The following is a 19778-nucleotide window of genomic DNA, read 5'->3' as shown; positions in this document are numbered from 1 at the left end:
ACTGTTCAAAAATGTTTCATTGTCTAATTTTCCCAAACTTCTGCATGCTCATCTAATTAATGACCTTAATCTCCTACTTAGGGACTTGGCTTTGTGAAATGCCAGCTATAATAGAGTTCAGGAATGCAAAGGATGAGATACTTGTTCTCAGTTTGGTAAATAACCTGCCCACCCACTGATTGGTCCAGCACTGTAGGAATAATAACAAAAACTACCAAACAAACGAACCCTTAGGTCAAACCTTCATGTTTGTATGACACCGAGTGCAAAGTCCTGAGGAGAAGCTTTAAACAAGAAAGCATCTGTGGACAAGGCAAGTGTAACAGTGACCATGACTGGGATCTATGGGGACCCTCCAGGCCCCATCAAGACATGGGTAGAGGCAAGAAAGGAGGTGTGCTCCACAGGCAACTGCCTGTGTCGTGAGTCACCCATACACCAGCCTGTGTCAGGCTCCAAGGTAGGTCTGAGAGAACAAAGAACAGGAAATCGCCCAGTGTCATATGTGTATGGGTGATGTATATACACATGTAAGCAATGGCTTACTACATACAACATAGTAAGGGACCTTATTAGACACAGACAGAATATCTTAGAAAAGGATGGGCTGTGCTTCCCTCTTCCCAGCAGAGTTGGAGAAAGGTTTTTTACGGAGCCATTTAACCTGAGTCTTGAAGGGTGTATAGGCCATCTCCAGGTGGGCAAGTTGTAAGTTAAGGACAGAATTCTAGGTTACAGAGAGGAGTGTATTGGAAGGCACAGAAGTGGAGAAAACAGATGGTGCGCCTGAGACAGTATTCTCCCATGTGTGTGAACACAACATGGATGGGACCCAATGGTGCTAGATGGCATAAGAGAAGATTTTAGGTAGCCTGCAGACACTACATTAAATGTAGGTTTCAGGGGCGCCTGGGTGGCTCAGTCAGTTAAGCGGCTGACTTCAGCTCAGGTCATGATCTCGCGGTCCGTGAGTTCGAGCCCCGCGTCGGGCTCTGTGCTGACAGCTCAGAGCCTGGAGCCTGTTTCAGATTCTGTGTCTCCCTCTCTCTGACCCTCCCCCGTTCATGGTCTGCCTCTCTCTGTCTCAAAAATAAATAAACGTTAAAAAAAATAAATGTAGGTTTCAGGCTCAGAGGTTTCAAAGGTGACAGTATCTGGCTAGAACTTAACATTATTCTATTTTTATTCTATTTATTTTTCTCATACGTATATGGTAAATGGCAGTGGTTTTCCACTTATGGTAGTTATATGAAATTTTCTTTCTAAACAAACAAGTTAAAAAGTAAGTAATTTGCTTGGCAACCGTGGTGCTGTGTGGTTCGAGATTCTGCCTGGAACAGGTGTCATGGCCCGTGCTTGCTCATCCCTGGCACAGCCACTGCACACATCCACTGGTTCACTAACAAGGGCCAGGAAAAAAGGGTTGCCTGTTATTCACATGAGTGGAGTTTGATGGAAAGAGATAGGTGCGTCTCTGGAGTTATGTGTTACTATGTGTCAAAGTGTTTGGAGAATATCGACTAAGGAAGCCTTTTCCTGATGGATGAAAAATAACTCGGTTATGCTCACCTACCCGTTCTAGAAGGTTATGCAGTATATTAATGTAGTGCATAATAAAAACAACAAAAAAGTTAAAAAAAAAAAAGTAAGTGATTTAAATACAAATTTAGAAAAATATTAAGAAGTTAATCACACCAGGGGCTCCTGGGTGGCTCAGTCAGTTAAACATCCAACTTTGGCTCAGGTCATGAACTCACAGTTGGTGGGTTTGAGCCCTATGTCAGGCTCTATGCTGACAGCTCAAAGCCTGGAGCCTGCTTCAGATTCTGTGGCTCCCTCTCTCTCTCTGCCCCTCCCTTGGTCATGCTCTGTCTCTCTGTCTCAAAAACAAATAAACATTAAAAAAATTTTTTTTAAAAAAGAAATTAATCACACCAAACTTAGGGTAAGAATTATGACATGAACATCTGAAGCGTTAGAAATAGTCTCTAGGAGAAAGGTTAGCAGTTTGCTATGTTGCTATCACTGTGTTGGTATAGATCATTCGGAGATCAAGCATGGTAATATGGGTCATTTTTTTTTTCTTTTTTAAGTAAATTCTACTACCAACGTAGGGTTGGAACTCATGACCTCCAGGTGAAGAGTTGCATACTCTACCGACTGAGCCAGCCAGCCGCCCCCAAATGGGTCAAGTTTAAAGCTAGGCAAACAGGAATTCCAATCTCCCTTCAATACTTTTTGGCTGGGTGGCCTTGGACAAGGATTCAGGTCTTTGTCTCTCTTCCCTCACCTTTATAATGAGAGTCTGTATTACAGGACTGTAAGCATTAGAGAGACAACAAATATGAGGTCCTAAAATTGTAGATGTTATTAATCTTCTTTATAACTTTCCAACAAGCTTTTCAAGGTTAGCCATCATTGGCTCTGACCTAATTTCTCTAATTCTGTGAGACTGTCTGTCTGCAGAGCTATTAATTGGTTTCAGAAGAGAAATGAATGTATTATTTGTTTTTATTTCTCCATCAATTTGTATAGAAAGTTAAAAACTCAGCACAATGTTCCCAGTCGTTCCCAGGTCATCCCCAATGGTTGTCAGCTGGGGAGAGGACCACCCACCCAGTGCAAGTCCAAGAATCCACGATACATTCTCATGTTCTTTGGAATGCATTTTGTAACAGTTTTTAAGCAAACAAAACGATAAACTGCACAATCACTATAGACACATCTCTGAAAACTTATAGCACTGAGAAAAGGGGGAAAAATCACTTAATCCATATTCCGCAGTTCCAACCCTACCCTTTCAGCCACTCCCTGCTCCCCACTGTAAAGAGGCCTGAGGAGGCCTGCCTTAGTGAGTGTGGCAGACAACATCTCAGAGCACCACCACCGGGGTCTCTGGCTTTCCTCTTCAAAAGCAAGCAAGTGCTGAGACTGGAAAGAGATTCTTTCGTAATCAGGACACCTTGCCTGAGTAGGAGATAAATTGGACCAGCCCAGCCCCCTTCTTTGGCACAATCTGAAGTTCCAGCTCTTGTAAAATCATCAAAGCACAGCACAAAAGCAGTTTCCTCTGGAACAGTAGTAATGATTTTCATCTTCCAAATTAAGCATGGACTTTTTGGGAAACCTATCATTAGAGGATTTTCTGTCTGCTGACCTTTGCTTTCACTTCCTGGAAGTATTTCATGAAGTAGGTCACCTCATTCAGATACAGAACACCACGGTTATCTCCCATATAGTTTGCAATATGAGTTACAAGCATGATGTGCAAGCAGTTTATGATTCTTTGGGTCTTCTATGTGGCTATGCATTTGTCCTTCACCATGGTCATATTTTTTTCTAAATGAGCCACTAGATTTCAATAGATCAGATACAGCTATTTCTTCTTACAGTTTGGTACAAGTCAGAAACGCAGTTTTTAGAAATACCTTTTCATAGATGATTGTAAGGGATAGAATGAAACAAATCTCAACATAATAGAATGAATGCATGATGTTAAACAAGAAGTAATCCAACATTTTAACCAATTTGTTAATGTTTATACTCCCACATGCTAGAGTCTACTACTAAAAACCCTAACTTTTGATTGGCTAAAAAGACTGAAAACTGCAGTGCTGTATACCCTTGCCCTCCACCGAAAAAAAGTGTCTAGTTACTTCTGAATGATTGTCATCGCTCATTAGTGATCTATTTGAAGCTATTATATTTACAGTGCACACAATGTTTTTTGTTTTGCAAATCCTGGTGATACTAACATAGCCATAAATACATGGCCGTACAGACGAGAAGACAAGTGTATTTCTAGGGCCTAATCCTTTTATTTGTCAAGATATGGAGAGTTTAAAATTTATATTTGAGGGCCTGGAAAATTATCAAGGAGACTACAGTTTAACTCTGACTGGGTAGTTTGGTCTAGCTATTCAGAAGAAGAAGCACATGGTTTTATTACAGAGCTTGAGCTTAATGTCGGGATCCAAATGTTCCAAGTTCAAATAAATCTTCACAAGCCTGCTTGCTTCTCGGATTGCTAAATCCGAATAGCCGCAAGCAGGAGCCTATAAGCATGTAAACTAGCAGAAACAAAATCACGAAGGCACATAGTAAAAGCAACACCCAAAAGCAAACATCCGTTAACCTTAAAGACAATATAAACAAGATGATACCTGTTCTTCAGCTTTTTGGTTTCTCAGCATCGATAAATATTTCCTAATTGCATGGAGAGGATATTTTTTGAAGTAAGAGAATCTAGACTGAGGCAACAGATTATCCATGGTGAGGAAAGTAAGAAGGTTCTCGTCTGCCCCACCCTGTCAGCAACCATATGAAGTCTAGAAGCTTCACAATTCCTCAGATGCCTAAAGATTTGCTTGTAGCTCAGTCACTTTCCTGCAAACAAAGCAAATGTTCTTCTCCTTGCTGCTTCCTCTTTCGGGTGGGTTCCTGGTGAAACCAGACAGCCAAGTCTGAGTACCGACCATCTAAAAGCGTCCAGAAATACAATGCCCAAAGGGCAGCAGGAGCCAGGAGGAATGTAGGGGCTGGTCCACAGAATGCAAATTGCTTAGTGGTAGTGATGCGATCGCCCTATTTCTAGCAACAGCGTTCTGTTGCAAGCTATGTTAATATTAGCTAGCTGGTGACTTTCCACACCCACAGACTCTCGTGAGGCTTAATCTTAATTCTTCTGACAGCTTTTCTGGCTCTTAAAGAGGACATGACATGTGGTTTTTTCTGTTTCCTTCTAGATTTTTTATCAGCACGAGCACACATAGGGACATCCCTTGGCTGCGTCTCAGCTCAAAAGTGTTGATTCATTCAGTCTCAAGAAGCTTTGTTTTAGGGGACTTCTAAAAAAAATTAACAATTTACTTCACTCTTCACTGTTATCGAGGAGTTCAGTGGCAGCACTTAAAAGGTTTGGTTTACGCTGTCATGCATTATGCAACACGCCCGGTAACCAGATACTTTTGCGTTAATTGAACAATAGCTGGGAACAGATTCTGTTCTGAGTTAAAAGGCTTCTCTCCTTGAATCCTTATCTCAAATCCACAGGCCAAATCCAGGAACATTAAATTTCCCCAGGCTTTATTCCGAATGTAAGGGAGAAAAAATGTTATACATTTACTTTCTAAGTATTTTAAAAAAGGATTCATGCTTTAAAAAGAGAACAGGGTAAGAGGACTGTGGTCTTAGAGGACATGAAATCATGAAATTTGAAACTTCAATATTTTCTTAATAGTCTATAGAAACCACGGGGTTTCTGAACAAAGTTTCCAAGTAGGCCTTACTGTTTTATTATCCTTGTTAACACTGTAGTAGCTGGTTCATCGGGTGGAAACATTTGGCCACTTGGGTGAGGGGCTGTCGTGTAGAGTCTAGGCCAGACATCAACCCAAAATCATAAGGCTTCGAGATTTCCTTTCAAGTGGAAAGAGAAAGAACTTGTCTCTTCCCCTTCAGAGACTGCACTGTTGGGGAGGAAGGGTAAGCAGAGCTGGGGACCCACTTTGCCTCCCTAGCTGTCCCCCTGGACATCCGCCCTGACACTCCTGGCTGGGCCACTTGCCTTCAGGGAACACACTTGATGGGCCTAATGTGGGTCTTGCTGCCGCAGCCCAGACCATCTGTCAAGCTGGCCTTGGGCCCACTCACAAGGTGATCTTCCAGTCTCACCAGGGCCAGGCTGGCAATTCCAAGAAGTCATTTATATAATGCTACTGGGGCTGGCTCCCAGGAGGAGGAGGCCTTGCCCTCCTGTCCACTCTTTAGGTGCACACTGGCTGGCTCTTGAGTCTCCTCTGTGTGCTGGAGACAGCCAGCGGACTCTAATGAGGGCCAGAGCCAAGCCCTGTGCTGTGAACCACCAGAATGCTAAGGGCAGTGTTGTGCACTCCCAGGCAGCTCACAGCCCAGAAAAACAATAAGCGTGGAAACCTAGACACCCTGGCCCTGGAAAGAGGGGAGGTCCCTGGAGGCTTTGGGAGGAGGAAAGGTGTCATTTATACACACCCTCGAGGAACCCACAAGCTGCCCTCTTCCCTTCCTTTTTTAAAATATCTAAACCTTCAGAGATGCCTCTTCTTATGGAAAGAAGCTGGCAGTCTGCCAAACACCCACAGCACGGCTGTGATCAAAGCCTTTTCCCAACGGATGAACACAAAGCAGACTTCATTTCAAATGGTTGTTTCATGCTCACCTTCTCCTGGTTTGAGGAGGTCAATGAAAAGAGATGGGGAAGGGCTGGGTCTGGGGAGAGAAAAGAAAACCCAGACAGAAAATTGTCCTGGCTAGATTTAGCATAAAAAGAGAAGCCGGTGGAACAAACACAACTAAAATCCCCTTAGGCGTTTAGTCGACAACAAAAAGCAAATCGTATCTAACATTTATTGGGCCTTTCAGCCAGACACTGTGCTAAATTCTTTACGTGCATTATCTCACGTAACCCTACAGCACCCTATGGGGAAACTGAGGCTCAGAGAGGGTAAACAACTTGCCAAGGTCACACAGAGACAAAGCAGGGGAGAAGGGACTCCAACCAGGTAGGCTGACACACCAGAATCCCCAGAGGTTCCGTTCCCAGTCAGTACACTGCACAGTCTCTTAGCCCACATCCCGAAATGGATTCCTATGAACCTCTTTACAGATGAATCTAACAAAGGAAAGGCATGGGGTTGCCTTGTTAAAGAGAAAGACAAACTTAGACTGTTAGGAATTTGCAGACTAAGATTATTAGATTAGAGATCAGGTGCATTTTCGTGCAAAATCATATAACTTCCTATCCTGGATTCTGCATAAATAAGGCTAATACTCATTATTTATCACATAAAAGTTCCTTTCTGAAATGATTCTGGTGATCTTGAAAAGAAGTTGTACTATAGATTCAGATTTTCTGCTTCACAAACTTTGAAAACTACCATATTCTCAGTTTCTGTTTGAAATAGATTGCAATGGTTAATTCCACCCCATATTTATTACAAACATAATGGGGAAGAGTCACGGTCCCATTGGATGGTTTGATTGCCACTGTGACTCAGTTGCCTCAGTAAATGGCAATGGGCCAGAGATTGGGTGGCTACAGTACATACCTGCAAAGACTGAAATAGCCCAGTGGAGCCACCCAGTCGTAAGGGGTTTATTCCACCGCCCTGCAAAATAGCACAATAAGGAGTGGGGTGATTACCTGTTATTTGAACAATTCATTCCCACCCCTTGTCCTAGCACGATAACCAACAGGGGCGCCTGGGTGGCTCAGTCGGTTGAGCGTCCAACTTCAGATCGGGTCATGATCTCACAGTTCATAGGTTGGAGCCCTGCGTCGGGCTCTGTGCTGACAGCTCAGGGCTTGGAGCCTGCTTGGGTTTCTGTGTCTCCCTCTCTCCACCCCTCCCCTGCTCACGCTCTGTCTGTCTCTCTCAAAAATAAATAAACGTTAAAAAAAAAAAAGAAAAACAGTAACCAACACAAAGCACAAACCCAGGAAAGCACTAGATCCAGGCCTCAATCCACTGTGAAAGTGATGCGTCTTTGAAGTGGTGGGGGTCTGGAGCTGACAGCCAAGAAAGAATTCTTGAGACATCCTTGGCGCAAAAAAGGTGATTTTATTCAAGCACAGGGGCAGGACCCGAGGGCAGAAAGAGCTGCACTGGGGTTGTGCAGAGTGACTGGCTATATACTACGGAGCTGGGGGAAGTAAAGGCAAAAGACCTTCCAGAAGGACTTTGATAGCTAAGAAGGACTCATAAGATACCTGAGGCCTTGCGATTGTCAAGCTAAGGTTGTTTTTCCTTTAGTAAGGTATTAACATTAGGATGGTAGGGGTTTTTGGAGAAATGTTAGACTGTATTTGCCTCAAGTATTTGTCAAGGGCTGCAGGTTATGAGGAAATTTAATTTTATCCACCATTTCCTTCTTGTCTTTGTTCCCCACATCACAGTGGAGGGGAGGGTGATATTAGGGCTCCAGGAAACTGAGTCTATAGGTTTCTGGAGATTAGGCTGTTGATAAGATTGCCTTTTTCTTATAGTTTACTGAGATATTTGTAAACTGATGGGGACTCTTATCCTGCAGGACTGTGATCTCTATCAGTTAACCTTTTGTTTTCTGTCGTTTCCTTTGTTCTTGGGCATCTAGGAGTGCCTGTGGAATGTCACACATATCCCACCTAGGGGTGGGGGCGGGGTGCTAGCTTGTGCTTGGCCCTCAGCTTGCCTTATGCTCCCTCATCAAAAGGATATTCATGTGTTCTCTGGTTTCTAAGAATTACCAGCTTTTTCACAAATAGCTTAAAAATATGGGTATCCCCATTTCTTTGCTCAAAGAGCATCATACAGAGGCAAAGCTAAAGCCAAAAAAAAAAAAAATAGTGACAAAGGTATGAAGAAAGAGCTATTTTACAGTTTACTCCTTTCCAAATGTTGAAGAAGATGGGATGAAAATGTGGGTTTGCCAGGCCATCAAGTACTGTGCACTGCACACAGCAGGTGTTTCATTCACATGCGCCAGTACCTATTTATTAAAGGGGAAAGACAAAGAGAAGAGAATGGGATCCGGTTAACATCGCAAGTGTTAAATTCAGGATGAGAAACAGGAAATGAAAACAGAAAGTTTGTCTCCAGGATGCCTTTGAGTGGACAGCGTTTCCAAATTGCATCGGGACAAAAACTAAAACCCTACTAATCCCTTCTCTTTCTCCTTCCAATCAGTGCTGAGAGTTTCTATCAGGAAAATGACTCCATGCTCTGGGAATTAATCCAGCCCAGATGTAAAATGAAGGGCAAGCAGTGAGAATGATGGAGAAGCAGTTAGCCCAGAAAACAGAAACCATTTTTTTATTGTGAATTCCTCTGAGAAATCATTCTCATCCCACTAGGTCTGAGGATATTGGCTCCATTTCTTGCTCCCCCAAGGACAGTTCTAAATGGAATCAGGAGAGGGAAAGGGAGGCATTCACCATTGCTTCTCAGGGCTAGTATATGCAGCACCAACATTCCACCTTTTGCATGATGAGATCTTTTGTGCTACTTGATATGACATGCTCCCACCGTGTAGGGAGTAATTATCTCAGACCTGCATATGGTGCATTTTACTTTCCCCAAATTCACATTCAACCACCCTGCCCCCACCACACCATGCTCCTATTACAACCACAATTCAACCACTCTGGTGTTTCTATAATTTTTTAAAGTTTATTTATCTATTTTGAGAGAGAGAGAGCACACACTCATGATTTGGGGAGGAGCAGAGAGAGAGAATCCCAAGCAGAGCTGGATATGGACTTGAACTCACAAACCATGAGAGAGCAAACCTTCTGCTTTGGCTTCAGGTATTGATTTCTCAAATTTCACAACAACTCTGCATCCCTGGGACACTTGTTCTCCACTTAGGAAGAAAACATTTTTCTGCATAGTTTATTATTATTTTTTTAATTTTTTCAACGTTTTTTATTTATTTTTGGGACAGAGAGAGACAGAGCATGAACAGGGGAGGGGCAGAGAGAGAGGGAGACACAGAATCGGAAACAGGCTCCAGGCTCTGAGCCATCAGCCCAGAGCCTGATGCGGGGCTCGAACTCACGGACCGCGAGATCGTGACCTGGCTGAAGTCGGACGCTTAACCGACTGCGCCACCCAGGCGCCCCTTTTCTGCATAGTTTAAAATAGACTTGAACAGGGGCGCCTGGGTGGCTCAGTCAGTTAAGCGTCTTGACTTTGACTCAGGTCATGATCTCATGGTTGGTGAATTCGAGCCCCATGTTGGGCTATGTGCTGACAGCTCAGAGTCTGGAACCTGCTTCAGATTCTGTGTCTCCCTCTCTCTCTCCACTTATGCTCCACTTATGCTTTCTCCCTCTCTCTCTCTCAAAAATAAATAAACATTAAAAAAATTTTAAATAAACTTGAACATGCATCAGAATCAACTGGAAGGCTTGTTAAAGCACAGATTGCTGGCCCCCACCTTCACAGTTTCTGATTCAGTAGGTCTGGGGCAAAGAGTGAGATGTCACATTTGTATCAGCTTCCCCCACAATGCTGATGCCGATGACCCCTGGACCATTGGTTTAGGTGCTGTCAGGCAGGAGACGTGGCTGTGGAGAGATTTGTTAGGTGGAGTTTGAAGGATAGATACCCTGTTTGCTGGAGCGCTTTGAGAGCTCCCATCAGATTTGCATTTTAAAATGCACTTCCCTGGCAGTGGTGGGTTTTCTCCAAGCTCATCTCTTTTTTTGTAGCCACTCTTCCGAGAGTCAGCTCCTGCAGTTATCAAGCTTCAAGTGAACCTCTCACCAAGGTCTGTCTTCTCAGTGATATCTTGACTTGATATCATATTGCTCTCAAACTCTCACTCTTGACTTGATATCATATTGCCTCTTATCAAGCTGAAGCAGCACTATCAGTAATCTTAGCTCGGGAGACAGCCCTTTCTTTAAGCTCAGGGCCAGAAACCACAGCCAGCTGTACACAACACTACCTCACTCCGTCTTCTGCACTAACACCTTGTTCCATTCCAGTTGGGGAAGGAGGAATCTTGGACTTGGAACAGGCAGCCCCCTCATGCCAAGAATCTCCAAAATAATGGTTTTCCACAAACCCATCCCCAGGCATAATTTACTTGTCTTTGTCTTCAATGCTACTGTAGTCTGGGCAGGATCCACGCTAACTCTGTCTCCTCTCATCGAGTCTTGAGTTTACTGCAAAATGGTCCTTTAATAGAAACATAAGATGTCCCCAGGAAGCTTACCATTCCTGGTGGATTCAGAGACACCTTCTCCTAAGGACCCATGTCTGGAGCTGTGTCACCTTCTCCTCATGACCCTGACTTCCTTCCACCTTCCCCTTAGCAGCCATGCTTTGCTCTTTTTAGGAGGAGTAACACCTAGAAAGAGAAGACAGAGGTATTTCCTCTTAAGAGCAGTGGTTCAACCCTGAGGGAACTTTCAGATTGGTGGTTGTGCTTCCTATAATTCTCTATGAAAACTAAAAATATGGTTTCAGCAATAAGGAAAATAAATACATTAATTTGAGTAAAGGAGCTTTGGCTAACTAGGCGAATGGAAGTGGGGGTGAGTGGGCAGGTTGGTATGTTCCCTTGTAATGCTTGATGGTTTGAAAAGTAAGGATGTAATTGAAAGCAGATGTCTGGCTGGGCTGGGCCAGGCCTACCCTTGGCACAGGGATGGCCCTTGGAATAAACAGGCAATCCAACTTCCCTTTCCCATTTTTCTGACTCTGTTGCGTGGATGGAAGTTCAGTGGCCAGAGAACATGGATTCTGAAATAATTCTTAAATACTTGTCTTGAGTTCTAGTGGAAAGGCCCAGGTCAGAGGTGTTTATGTGGCTAACTCACTCAGTTTTCACTGCCACCTCCTGTGAAAAACCACCATTGGGGATGAGAGTAGGGGAGTCTGATAGAGTAGCAGCTCATGTTAGCTAAAAGAAAGATAATGCGCATGCAATTTGGAGTAGACACACTGTTCATCACAGTGATGTTTATAGTCATGTTCTTAAACTCCATTATCCTTGAATTTTTATTAACTACCAAAGATAATTATCTGGGGGCCTGGGTGGCTCAGTTGGTTGAGGGTCAACTTTGGCTCAGGTCACAATCTCATGGCTAGTGGGTTCAAGCTCCATGTGGGGCTATCTGCTGACAGCTCAGGGCCTGGAGCCAGCTTCGGATTCTGTGTCTCCCTCTCTCTCTGCCCTTCCCCCACTTGCTCGCATGCTCGCTCTCTCTTTAAAAAATAAATAAACATTAAAAAAAATTTTTAGAACAGGTAATTATCCAACATGGAAATGATATGTCTTCCCTTGGTTGGATCACTAAAGACCATGAATATTGGTGCAACCCAGACTATATATAGGTACAATAACCTGACTAATCGTTACCAGAATGCCAATTTGTCTTTATTGTTAAATCTTAGGTACCAGGGTGTCTCTCTTTGTGTCTCAGTCAGCTGAGCATCCAACTCTTGATTTTGGCTCAGGTCATGATCTTGCGCTTCCATGAGATCGAGCCCTGAGTTGGGCTCTGCGTTGACAGCACAGAGCTTACTTAGGATTCTCTCTCCCTCTCTCTGACTGTCCCTCCCCCACTTGCCCTCTCTCTCTCAAAATAAATAAATACACTTAAGAAAAAATCTCAAGGGGGGCGCCTGGGTGGCTCAGTCGTTTAAGCATCCAATTCTTGATTTCTGGCTCAGGTCATGATCTCCCTGTTCGTGGGATCAAGCCCTGCGTTGGGATCTGTACTGGCAGCATGGAGCCTGCTTAGTATTCCATCTCTCTCTGTCTCCGCTCTTCCTCCCACATGCATGCACATGTTCTCTCTCTTGAAAATAAATATTTTTTTAAAAAATCTTAGATATCAAAGTCAGAGGAATATGGAATCACTTATTTATTTATTTATTTTCACATGACTGGTTACATGTTCTTTTGAGCCTTGCGGCTCCTGTGGTCCACAGACCAGTAGTGTTAGCATCACCAGATCCTGGGATCTTGTTAGGAATGCAGAATCTCAGGCCACACCCTGGATCTCCTAAATCATAATCTGCATTTTGAAAAGATCCCTAGATGATTCATATGCACATGTAAGTTTGAGACCCACTGGCTAGGAATGAATACAGGGCTCCTATACACTCCTATTGTACCCCCCCTCCCCCCCCCCCACATAACTTGACCCTACCACTAATTCTACAAGAGTGACTGTTTCCTGTCTGTAGCCCCTTCCTCACTGACCTCCTTCAGGGCATTGACAGTGTCTTGTCCATTGTTACATCAGTGTCTCACAGTCACTCAATAGATCTTTGTTTAATGAATGAATGACTGATGATACATGTAGTGTAGCATCTGGGTATGAACTGCCTTGAGCTTTTCCAGATCTTGTTGGCTCCTGGATCCAGATTAGTTATACTAACAGTAACAGCCCAAATTTCACTGGTTCATGTCTTTTTTTTTTTTTTAATGTTTATTTCTGAGAGAGAGACAGAGCAGGGGAGGGGTAGAGAGAGAGAGAGAGAGAGAGGGAGACACAGAATCTGAAGCAGGCTGTGACAGAATCTGTCAGCACAGATGCAGGGCTTGAACTCACCTGCTGTGAGATCATGACCTGAGCTGAAGTTAGACACTCAACTGACTGAGCCACCCAGGCACCCCTGGTTCATGTCTTAATGTAGGACCTTCTTCTGCTATAAACTGCCACCCGAGTATTTCAGGGAGTTTTCAGATGCGCCTCTCACACAGTCTTAAGCAAATCCTGGCCAGCAGCCATGGTGCTCCCTTCCTTGTTCCTGTTCTGGGCCCCCAACCTGTCGCTGCTGTCACCACCTAGTGTGTCAGTGTATTCCCACAGTGCAGCCTTGAGGTTCCTGAGATCCAAAGCATCCTCCAGGCCCTCTCCTCATTTAACCCACTACTCTTTGTCCCTCCACAATGCAGTCATGAAGTGTCCTCCACATGCTCTATTCAGACATTCTTGGGAGGCTCTTCAGTAGCAACTCCCAGGATCCCCTTTCAATCCTCCCCTGCCCATCTGTCTTCAGCATAACTCAGAGCCCTTCCTGTGGGTTCCTCACCTCACCAACTGCCTTTCTGGGCAAGATCCCTTTCACGGTGTCCCTGGGCCATTAGAATAAAATACCTTTGACCTGCCACCAAAGGAGAACAACATTTTTTTTTTACTAGATACAGTGCTCAACCTTGTTGCCATGGACCCCTTCTCCATTTCTCAGGTTAGTCCTATCAACTGCTCCAAGTCCTTCCATAAAATAAGGGACAAGCACTGACCCTTTCTCCTGCAAGGGGTGTGGGATGATTAGCACTATATGGATATCTCCAAAGAAATACTTCTCATAAAATTGTTTCCTGGTTTTTCCACTTGCTTGATTTTTTTTTTTTCAGTTGATAAAGATTCTTTCCTTGACCAAACTTGAGTCAGCTCCTCTGAGTTTTGTCTGACTAGGTCCCAACTTTGCCTCCTTAGTCCAGTTTTAGCAATAATCCTGTTGGGTTAGTTTAGTGTAACCCCACTGCCAGCCACCCCACCGCCTTGATATCTAATCACCCTGGCCTGCCTTCAGCAAGAATCCCCTAGCATGCAAATGGCCTATTTAAGGGGCACCTGGGTGGCTCAGTAGGTTATGCATCTGACTGCGGCTCAGGTCATGACCTTACAGTTTGATTTGTGAGTTCGAGCCCCGCGTCGGGCTCTGGGCTGACAGCTCAGAGCCTGGAGTCTGCTTCAGATGCTGTGTCTCCCTCTCTCTCGCTTCCTCTCCCCTGCTCGCACTCTGTCTCTCTCTCTCAAAAATGAACATTAAATTTTTTTTAATAAAAACATAAATAAGTGGCCTACTTACAATTCCAACTCATTTCTATTTGACTCCAAGTCACAAACTCTTAACTGTTATATAGTACTACGTCCATCACTATTTTGTATCCCTGTCCATCTCCAAGCAGGTTGCCTTGTGCACAATAGTTACCTAGTATATGTGCTTATGAAACGAATAAGCTGAAAGACACATCCATCAACTTTTATATTGTAATGCTTTCTATTTAAAGCCGTGTGACTAGTGAGCTATTTTAGGTCAGGATTAATTGTAGTTAAAGTAACAGATATGTGGTTAGGGTCCTCTCTCTCCCCATGACACATAGAGCCTGTGCTTCCAAATAATGACAGTCACTTCTTCCTTCCTGTATGCTCCTGGTCTTTAACATATTTCTTGGGCTCAAACCAAGCGCCATTATAGCTGTTTACTTAATGCTACCATTTGTCAGTGTGCCAAGCCAGTGCCATAAAATATTTTCATTTGAAGATCAAAAACAAAAACACCTTTTGTGAAAGAAATTAGCACAGAGACAATCAACAAATGCTAATTCTCCATCATTGGAGAATTTATGCACTGGTTTACCTATGAGCACTATACTGTATAACAGTGTGTATTATTTGTTTGGCTGTCGTAACAAAACAACACTCTGGATGCCTGAAACAACAAACATTTATTTTCTCATGCTTCTGGAGCCTGGGAAGCCCAAGACCAAGGTCTGACAAAGATTGTTTCCAGAAAGGACTCTCTTACTGGCTTGTAGACAGGTACCTCTTGTTATGTCCTCACATGGTCTTTCCTTGGTGGGTATGGACAAAGATAGAAAGAGAGAGAGAGAGAGAGAGAGAGAGAGAGAGAGAGAGAGGGAGAGATTGAGGGTGTTCTAGCGTCTCTCTTTAAAAGGCACTAATCTTATTGGATTAAGGTCCCACCTTTATTGCCTCATTGAACTTTAATGACTTCTTTAGAGGCCCTGTCTTGAGGTTAGGGCTTCAACACAAGTTTGGTGGAGGACACAAACATTCAGCCCATATCAAGGGTCAAATTGTCTTAGGGTGAAAACGGAGGGTTAAGGCCCATGAGGATCGTAGCACATTGTTGTGCTCAGTAAGTATGACTAGAACAATACTTGTTTATACCTAAATTGTTTTATCTTTCTTCTATGTGAGGATCCATGTCTCCATAAAATTTTGAACAATATTGCCTACTTAGAATTTATTTATAAACGCTTGAGTTTCCTGGATGAATGATCTCTATATTATTTAATGATGTAAAAAATTTCATCAAAGTGAAGTCAGTCTCCATTACTTTCCAGTTTCAGCGTTAAAATGTAATTCTCATCCTAATTTACAATTGCTTTATTTAAAATCGTTTTTTTGGAGTTATTTCCTTGAACTATCACAAACAATTTCTTCCCTTCCTTAATATTAGTGTTCAGACACTTACATATAACTCTATCTCCCCAGAGGCCTTTGTTTGCAGTTATAAAATCTTTATTGCTACAGAATTCCTTCCAGCTTTTTATGATCGCTCTTGCTCCAAGGTCCTGTCTAGATCTGGCATGCTATGATTTCAAGATGCTCCGTGATGAAAGCAATGTTTTAAACTCTAAGCTTTTCAAGCTTAAAAAAGAATATAGGGTCGAAGAGGTGGGGAGAGCAACAGAAATGCTGTTATTGCTGTTGTTCCACAGAATTGTAAAAGTAGCTCAAAGTGACAGCATGGGTTGATTCTCCTTTCTTCATGGAGTGGTAAATCTGTCAACAAGTTATTTTCCAAGAGCTTGTCAAGGGTTTCTCCTTCCCAAGATTTTTCTCTCAAGCGTGTTTGATGGCTTTCTCCCAGGCATATCTTATGTAAAACAGATTCCCCACCCCCCTTAACAGCAGGTGCCCAATTCTCAACTTCCATCTGCATTGTATTTTACACGTTTGTCCTTTTTAGGAGTTTACCTCTTGTGTTTTTAAGAGGCAGGCTTGTAACAGGTGCCTTCTTCACTTGGCAGGGTAACAGTGCCAAAGTTGCTAAGTTCCCTCCCGTGTGTGGCTGGGTTTCTTGCTATCGGTGGAGGCAGGTGTAATGCTGAGCCCACCATTTGGAATGTAGTATGCATCAGACACGTCTGAATCAAGAATTTCATTTCGCTGATTTTAAACATGGAAGAGCTAAAGTGCCCATTTTAAAAGAATTTTATCGGGCAACAGCTTTTTGATAGCGTCCGAGCTTAGGCTCTTCTCCATTCTGAAATGCAACGTTCACCTTGTCTCCAGAAGAGATGTCACTTCTGACAGGAATCATGTTCTGCTTTCCCTTCTGAAAGAGCAAGCAGCTCCATGACATCACCAAGCGAGACTTAACACAGCCTTTCCTCGGAACCACAATTCCCGATCAGAGGCACAAGAAGAGAGTGATAAAGTACACCCTTTCCCCACCAGGCAGAGTGTACCAGTTACTGCATACTTGTCTCTCAGCTCCAAGCACATCATTCTATCCTCAGTGATGCTGGGATTCTATAAACCACGTTGCCATTTGCCAGCTGTTCTCCATTAGGCTCTGCCAATGGAGGGCAACTGCAAGTTTGAAGGAGTAAGAAGGGACTTACTCCTCTCTGTTTCCGTTTTGCTTTCTGCTCTTGAGAGTCTCACCAGCAACACTTCTTCATCCTGGCGGCAGCCCTTTGGCAACAGGAGTCCATCTCTGTAATAATGTTTTTCCAACATTCTCAGAATCTGCCTCATTGACCCTCTCAGAGGTCCGGCACAGTCAGCCAATGCCCTCTCCTCAGGTCCAGAGACAAGACTACCAACTGGCTAGTGCCCCTCTCTTCAGGGGTCCTAGCCTCTTTCTTGACTTTGAGCTACGAATGTCTGGTGGACCCAGATTCTAGGCATTCGCAAGCATTGGATTGAAATTCAGGTCATTTTATTGAATATTAAATGTAAGGCTGTCACAAGAAGGCTGGAGGGCTTGGGGACATTCAAATTATGTGTTAGGGACTCCCAAGCCTGTATCTGTGTGCCAGACATCTTTCCCAGGGTAAATGGAGAACCCATATGCAACTCAAACTTGGAATGTCTAAAATTAAATCATTGTCTTCCCCCGTGGCTCAATGAATTCTAACACCACCTACCAGTTGCCAGCAAGAACGAATTTTTAGGTTCACAGCCTCCCAGTACTATCAATTTTACTTCCTAAATGTATCCAACTTTACATCTCTACTTCACAACCTTAGTTCAGGGCCATTGGCTTACTGCAATGAAGTTGCTTCTCAACTCTTTCCCTTCTAATCTAATCTCCCTAGAGTGTGTATGGCTTTTAAAAGTTCTAGGGGCGCCTGGGTGGCGCAGTCGGTTAAGCGTCCGACTTCAGCCAGGTCACGATCTCGCGGTCCGTGAGTTCGAGCCCCGCGTAGGGCTCTGGGCTGATGGCTCAGAGCCTGGAGCCTGTTTCCGATTCTGTGTCTCCCTCTCTCTCTGCCCCTCCCCGGTTCATGCTCTGTCTCTCTCTGTCCCAAAAATAAATAAACGTTGAGAAAAAAAAAAAAATTTTAAAAGTTCTAAAGAGATAATAAAAACTTGTACCTCTCTGAACACAGTCCTAGATCTGTCCAGTGACTTGGAAAGACTCGGAAGTCCAATGCCTTCTACCACTCCAAATCATTTAAAATTTTTCTTTTTATCACTGTTAAGGCCAATTTGATGATGTGCTGTGGTGTTGTTTACTTCATGTTTCTTGTGCTTATTGTTCATTGAGCTTTGATCTGTGGATATATAGTTTTCATAGTTTGGAAATTCTTTGTCCATTACTCTCTCAAACACTTTTTCTCCCTCTCACTTTCAGAGACTCCAATAACATATATATTAGGCCACTCAAAGTAGCCTCACAGTGCATTGATTTGCTTTTTCTGTTTTGTTTTTTCTCCCTGTGTTAGTTTGTATACCTTCTATTGCTGTGTCCTCAATTCACTAACCTTGTCTTTTGCCATGTCTAATCTGTCACTGATTTTTATCCAGTGTATTTTTCATCTCAGTTATTATAGTTTTTGTCTCTAGAAGTCCTACTTTGGATCTTTTATTATATTTTTATATTTTCCATGTCTCTACTTAACATTTTGAACATATGGAATACAGTTGTAATTGACCATTTTAATGTGTTCATCTTCTAACATCTATGTCAGTTCTGAGTTAGTGTCAATTAATTGATTATTCTCCTCATGAGTCATATTTTTCTACTTCTTTGTCTGTCTGGTAATCTTTGTTTGAATGCCAGACATCGTAAAATTTACCTTGTTAGATGCTGGATATTTTTTTTGTTTCCATAATTATTCTTGAGCTTTATTCTGGAATGTTAAGTTAGTTGGATACAGTTTGATCTTTTTTGGATCTTGCTTTTGTGATTTATTAGGTGGGCAGATAGCCATTTTCAACAACAGCTAGCTATTTCCTGCTACTGAAGTAAGATCTTCCTGAGTTTTCTACCCTTGCGCTGCGAGTTATGAGTTTTCCTGTCTGACCTGTGAGCTTATACTACTCCTGGCCCTCTGTGAACACCAGTTAGTATTTTCTAATCCTCTTAGATGTTTTTCCCCAGCCTCAGGTATTTTGCTGATCATTCATGGGCAGATCAGTACTTGGCTGAATGGTCAAAGAAGACCTCAAAGATTTCTTGGGCCTATCTAGGGTCTATACCAGCTCACAGAGCATTTGTGAAAACACAGATCAAATATTTTCATATATAAAAAGGCCTCTAACTTAGTGTCTGACACATAATTGGGACTCAATAAATATTTTTGATCTTGGTTTAGATCTCTAGATATCTTTAGTGGGCATTTCTCATTCTTTTCACTACCCATTGTCTGTAGTTTATTCTCATGAAACAAAGCTTGTTTCCCAACACAGAAACTGAAAAATTCCAGACTCATTTTTTTCTAGCATCCTTGCTGCTAAAATGAAAGCTTATGACCTAGCCCTAGTCCACAACCATGACCAATATCCAGCCTTTTTGTATGCTTTAAAGAAGCAAGTCCAGGGAAGAAGCAGAACCCACAGTGAGTTAACTCTAGGGATAGGAAGCAGCAGCAGCAGTAAGAGCAGTTACATCCATTCTTTAGAGGTAACATTCCTAGTGACCATAGTAACAATGGCCTAGCATATGGCCATCTGGTACCTAGCAGCATAACAGTAGGGTTTTCACTGTTCCTCTTCTGTGGTGAGGTTTTGGGCTTTTTTAAGTTGTGCTAATGTGCCAGTCTGATTGTGTAGTTTTTCTAGAGATACTGCATGCCATCCAATATTCTTTAATGTTTATGGTATTAAAGTATAATATACATGTGTATGAATAAAAGTATGTGTGTGTTTATATGTCACATAAGTGATAATTTTTCATAAACTGAACTTTAATGAACTGAAAGTTTATAACTGGTACCCAGATCAAGAAACAGAATATTATAGGGGTGCC

General features: G+C 42.9%; 1 protein-coding gene and 1 pseudogene across 2 annotated transcripts in view; both read left to right on the top strand.

Annotated features, from left to right (window-relative positions):
* PIK3R4 (phosphoinositide-3-kinase regulatory subunit 4) overlaps window positions 1-19778 on the top strand; it is a 207482-nt gene that overhangs the window by 29567 nt on the left and 158137 nt on the right. The window lies entirely within an intron of this gene.
* On the top strand, window positions 332-1524 carry LOC125174423 (NADH dehydrogenase [ubiquinone] 1 alpha subcomplex subunit 1-like; annotated as a pseudogene).

Source organism: Prionailurus viverrinus, chromosome C2, assembly GCF_022837055.1.
Source record: "Prionailurus viverrinus isolate Anna chromosome C2, UM_Priviv_1.0, whole genome shotgun sequence".
NCBI classification, from domain to species: Eukaryota; Metazoa; Chordata; class Mammalia; order Carnivora; family Felidae; genus Prionailurus; species Prionailurus viverrinus.
The sequence above is the reverse complement of the archived record's forward strand: the minus strand, read 5'-3'. Positions and strand labels throughout refer to the sequence as shown.